The sequence below is a fragment of the Citrus sinensis genome, chromosome 4, assembly GCF_022201045.2.
Source record: "Citrus sinensis cultivar Valencia sweet orange chromosome 4, DVS_A1.0, whole genome shotgun sequence".
NCBI classification, from domain to species: domain Eukaryota; kingdom Viridiplantae; phylum Streptophyta; class Magnoliopsida; order Sapindales; family Rutaceae; genus Citrus; species Citrus sinensis.
Genome location: NC_068559.1, coordinates 9,903,761 through 9,909,760, shown reverse-complemented (window position 1 = coordinate 9,909,760; position 6,000 = coordinate 9,903,761). Strand labels below are relative to the sequence as shown.

At 38.0% G+C, this 6,000-nt stretch overlaps 2 pseudogenes; one reads left to right on the top strand and one right to left on the bottom strand.

Moving 5' to 3' along the window:
- The first annotated feature begins 327 nt into the window (after positions 1 to 327).
- On the top strand, positions 328 to 4,306 carry LOC102628857 (eukaryotic peptide chain release factor subunit 1-1-like; annotated as a pseudogene).
- Positions 1,301 to 2,343, bottom strand: LOC102615315 (annexin Gh1-like; annotated as a pseudogene).
- Positions 4,307 to 6,000: the final 1,694 nt, after the last annotated feature.

Below are 6,000 nucleotides of genomic sequence, written 5' to 3'. Positions count from 1 at the left end.
AGACAACAAGGATGGTCTATTATAGAAGTTGGGAGAATAAGCCCAATCAATTTTTTAACCCATATTCTAACTGAAGTAGCTAGTTAATTAAAACCATTTAAAAATTATTGGGCCTTCAGAACACATTAATTGACAATGCTGGTCGAGCCCTGCTCCTGAAGACAAGGTGGAAGATCTAGAATTAAATATTAATTGGGAGTTTGTGTCTGACTAGGAAATAAATTAGCAATTAAATCTTGACTCTTGTTCCCTAAGTAACTTGCTGTCCAAGCTATCCCACCCTTTACAGCAAGGAAAAAGCATTCATTATAAATGCAGTAGCTCTTCTCTTGGCACTGGCGGCAACCGCAAACTTTGATTTCCTTCTCAACTCTACAGGTGAGTTAATTAATATTATGAAATATTATCAATTATTTGATGAGTATATGCATGAATTGAGATCTCACATGCAATGGATTATTTTTTGAGGTAATTTTTGGAAAATGCAGCATTATCTTTCTAATTTTAGAGCCACTCATTAGTAGAAATAAATTACTTCCCTTTTCACCAGTGAGAAATGATTCAAATTCAGTTCACCTCAGGATTAGATTAATATTTGATTTATATTATCTATATTTTATTTTTAAAAAATTAAAAAATAATATACAAAATTCATATCCAAGCCCAAGCCCAAATTGGGGCCCAAATCAGATTCGCAATTCGTGACCCAGAAATAACAGCTACAAAACCCTTTCAAAATAAACCCTACTCTCTGCTCTCTCTCTCTCTCTCTCTCTCTCTCTCTCTCCCTCTCAGATTTTGCAGTCTCACTTCCTGAACCCGTCACAATATGTAAGTGGCCTTCATATTCTTTTTAATTTTCTTTTTTTATTTTAATGTGATGTATGCATTTGATATATGAATTTTAATATGATAAAGAAAGATTTATTATTATTTGATGGGAAATTGAGGAATCATTGTATCAATAAGAATTGATTTAGTTTAGTGCCCACGTGTAGTTTATGGTTCATAGACATCTCTTTCATTTGTTTAAGTTGCTTTAGTTTATTAGTAACTTGGTAGTATTTAGACCCAGTTTAAGATCAACTTGTCTTCTGAACTCCTGGATTCTTGCAGTTTTTTTTTTTTTTTTTTAATAGCAAATGCTGTCACCATCTTATTTATAAGATCATAGATTAAGTTTTTCAACCGGCATAACCAAAAGACGGAAAATAAAACGATCATCAAACATGGATGGAGAACTCTGCAAACTCAAGCAACAGCAAACCTAGATAAATAAAACACATATTTGTCTCTCAATCCTTCAAGAAATAGGGAACAACTCAAGCATCCCCATGTCCTAACAGTGCCAGAAGCATTTTTTCGTAGTCCCCAGAGGTGTCCTTGACAACGGCACGATCCAGAGGAACACCGTTCCTCTGGTACTCATCTTTTATGACCTTCAAGTCGACCTCGGCCCATGTGGTGACGACTCTAGTAAGAGCCCCTTCATCTGTTCCCTGTTTGTTAATTGCCAGATGAAGTATCTTCTCAAAATAATGTTCAGGGTGGACTAAGCACTGAACTGTGGCCCTCAGTAGGTCGAGGTACTCATCTTTAGGGTCAGCCTCTTAGTCCTGATCAATATCATTCCCATATACATTCTTATATTGATTCAGAGTCGCATTGATCTGTGCTTTGCTCCTTGTAGCCAAGATCCTGATGAGATCTTCATCATTGTAAGCCTTATCAGAAATCTTCTCATTGAGAATCTTAGCTTCTGATTTTGCAAGTGTAATGTTCACCTCATCACCCTCATATCGGTAGGCAGTCACAAGGGGTAGCAAAAGCTTGCGGAAGTCCCCATTGGTGTGATAACCAACATCCTCTTCAAGGGACTTCTTATAACGAGCATGATAAGCCTGCCTTGCTTCGATCAATTGCTTCGAAAACCTGGTGCATGCAATTTCCATAAGAACCTGGTTGCTAGAAGTCCACCTCTTAGTGGCTTCATTAGCCAAAAATGCATCACGTTCAGCACGATCAAGAGTCCCGAGCAGCACCACCCTCTCAAAGTCATTAGTGAGTTCCTTGCCGAGCGACTTGAGGAGGTCTTCGCCGCAAGTATCAGCATATGTTTGTCGAATCAACTTGCGTTGAGCAGCATTTCTGTGAGCCAGTATCGATATGATCAGTTGCTTGTTTGTTCCCCGTCCTTCAAAGGCTTTTCTGAGCTGCTCACAGTCTTCGGTAACAGATGGAACTTGCGCTGGAACTGTTAGTGTTGACATTGTTTCATGATCTCCTTGTTCTTCTTTCAGAACTTTACTGAAATCTAATTCTGTGTGGTGCGCAGAATCGAGAACGAGACTCTTCCTGGATTCTTGCAGTTACTTCATTAGTAATAGCTAAATTGATAATCTGCTTCTGCTTGCCATTCTTTAGTCCATTTTCTTCCAATTTTATGCTGTAAATTGGTATCTTGGTTCTTGGTGATTTATGCTGTAAATTGGTATTTTGGTTCTTGGTCAATAATAAGATTCCAGAGCTTCAGGATACTAATTGTGTTCTAATTATGCACGTGTTTATTATTTGCTTGCCAGTTATCATATATTGCAATGGCACAACACTCAGAGACTGACTCGAACATTGAGATGTGGAAAATGAAAAAATTGATCAAGACTCTCAGCGCTGTAAAAGGAGATGGCACCAGTCTGATCTCTCTGGTCGTAAATCCACGCGATAAGATACCCAGAGTCACCAAGATGCTCGGGGAGGAATATCAGAATGCTTCAAAAATTAAGAAGAGGATGAATCGCCAATCCGTGCAGGCTGCAATCACTTACGCTCAGTCAAGGCTCAAGCTTTACAAAAATGTTCCCAGCAATGGACTTGTCCTGTTCACCGGAACGGGTGTAACCGAAGATGAAGAGGAAAAGAAGTTTGTTCATGATCTTGTTCCCTTTAAACCCATAAATTCTTCTCTGTACGTCTGTGACAGTAGGTTCCACACAGAAACTGTCGATTGACTCCTGGAATGTGATGACAAGTACGGATACATCATCATCGATGGGAATGGAACACTCATTGGGACATTGTGTGGCAGCAGCCGCGAGGTGGTTCTAAAATTTACAGTTGATCTTCCGAAGAAGCATGGAAGAGGCGGTCAATCAGCCCTCAGGTTCTCTCGGCTTAGAGTAGAGAAACGCCACAACTACCTCAGGGAAGCTGCAGAGCTCGCCACCAAGTGCTTTATAGATCCTGCAACCAACCAGCCAAATGTTACCGGGCTAATACTCGCAGGATCTGCTGAATTCAAAACAGAGCTGAGCCAATCCGGAATGTTTGATCCCCGCCTCAGGGCTAAAATACTGAAAGTTTTAGACATTTCGTATGGTGGGGTAAGCGGCTTCAATCAGGCCATAGAACTCTCATCTGATGTTATAGCCAATGTGAATGTTCTGAAAGAAAAGCGTGTGATTGGCAAGTTCTTTGAGGAAATTGGCCAGGATACAGGTAAGTTTGTCGTTGGTGTAGATGATACTGTAAAGGCTTTAGAAATGGGGGCCATTCACACTCTTATTGTCTGGGAAGATTTGGACATAAATCGGTATGAATTGAAACACAGTGTGACGAATGGCATTGTCATTAAGCACTTGAACAAAAGGCAGGAAGCTGACCCCAGCAATTTCAAGGATTCGGCTGCAGCTGCTGATCTAAAAGTTGAGGGCAAAATGGGACTCTTGGAGTGGTTGGTTGATCATTACAAGCAGTTTGGCTGCTCGCTTGAGATTGTCACAGACAAATCACAAGAAGGGTCCCAATTCTGTAAGGGATTTGGTGGCATTGGGGGAATACTTCGATACCAACTTGACAATGGATCTTTTGGTGAGGGTTCCGGTGATGGAGAAGCTGCTGCTAATGATTCCGAGTAAGAAGGCTAGGATGCAGGTGATCATTCATTTGAATCAAGGCTTCTAGTTTCTCATATTAGTATATTATTACTATTCTAGGTGAAAATACGGGATTGACACCACAAGTTGTGACAATATTATCCCAGTCAAGTGGTAAAATTATTTTACTCTTGCTTTGAACTACTATATCATTTGCAATTGAACAATATATTACTTATTGTTTCATATTGTTAGTTTGCATCTTGGCTCATGACAAGATTACAAAATAAATAAGTAAATAATAATTGCATCTGCTTGGGACAGCTATAAAGAATGATTCCCGACTAAGTTATGTAAGTCGAGCAATATTCTGTGACATCCCTGCGGGGACAATATATATATATATATATATTTATATATTTGCAATTCTTCAATGTAATGTCATGGCTTTTTCAATTTGTTGAATTGACTGCTAATGGGTGCATATATTCACACAAGCATTTGGAGTTCGGTCTTATCACACTAACAATTTATTCTTAGATAAACGACAGTAAGATAAAAAAAAATTCATCTCCTTCTCTCCGCAGTGTGAAGGTGTGAAGAGGAATGAAATTTTTTATATCTTACTTTTACGACAATAAAGAGTTAAAGACATAATTTGAAGGAAAAGAGTAAGCATGCTTGGATAAAGTTTCAAGCTCTCGAGTGCAGGGAATCTGTTACTTGCAAATTTTGCGTGGAGCTGAACTATTGGCACCCCCATAAAAAGCTCTTGATACCCCTTTCTTAATAGCAACCACCAAATAATTAAACTCTCTGTTTACACTCATTTTTATTCCTTAAATACCCTTGATTCCATCTTCTTTCCAAGTAAAGTCGCGAAGTTTCGTTGCACAAGTGTGCAATACCAGAATCTGGCCTGCCTTCTTTGCGATTTCATTTGTTAAAAAAATTCTTTAAAATTTGAAAACAAATCCCGCATTATTATCTATATTATAGCCACTACTTAAACCCATTTGATTTTTTTTTTAAAAAAAAAAAAACACTATTTTATGAAATTATGATTAGTAATTTTCTGGGAGATAAAAAGTTGAATGGTACAGGAAAACTATTAGTCAGCTAATTAGGGATTAAGTATTGAAGTGAGTAAAGTTGCTGATTTTATAGTGAGTTATTAAATATTCTGTGGTCTTAAGAAAAAACATATTCAGCAGTTAAGAGATGATTGTTGCTCTTTTATGCACTTTTAATTATGACTAAAATGGTCAATATGAAGGAGGGGTGAGCGGTGCCAATAGCCTCCACTCTTTAGCGTAAATGCTTGCCCTTATTACAGAGTGGTGGTCTCCTTAAATAGTTGGGCCTAATGGGCTATCAGACGTTGTAGCCGTAATAGCCCATTAGGCTGGGGGCCACAATTACCACTGGTGGGGACGGGTTGGTTCCGTTACAACAGTAATTGACGCAGCTAAATTAATTTGGACCGCTACATTAATTAAATTTGTGAGACTCGAGTGATTATCAATATTTCTGTGCATGGGGGGCTAACCAAGTTCACATGTCAAAAGGACGTATTGATAGTTCTATGGATTAGAAATTCAGAAACACGTGTAACGTGTTGGGCTGGGTTGGGTCTTGATAATAATAAATGCGATTATGTGAACCCACCCACAGTTTCTATAACTGCCAAATTCGCCGTCGCCAACTACTGTTCGTCATTTGGACTGCACACTAACACAAACGACAAATTTTAGAACACATTGGAGACATTGTACGTACTTAATACACGTATATTATATATAAATTAATAGTTATATTCAATTGAGCTAAACCTATTAAACATATATTAATTAAATATAATATCTTTAATTTACTCTAAAATTTCTTGACACAGTATAGTATTATTTCATTTTTTTTTTTTGTGCATTAAATTATTTGGTATTTGAGAACTATATTGGCTCCTGATTAATTCAGATTTGAGTCGGATAGGACCATTAAGACTGCAAAACTCTCCCAACAAGTATTTAACAGAACTGCATTCTCAAACCTCGAACCGAAGACCTTAATTAAGACAGAACAACTTCATACCAGTTGATTTACGCACTTGTTAGTCTCCGTTTCCTTATTT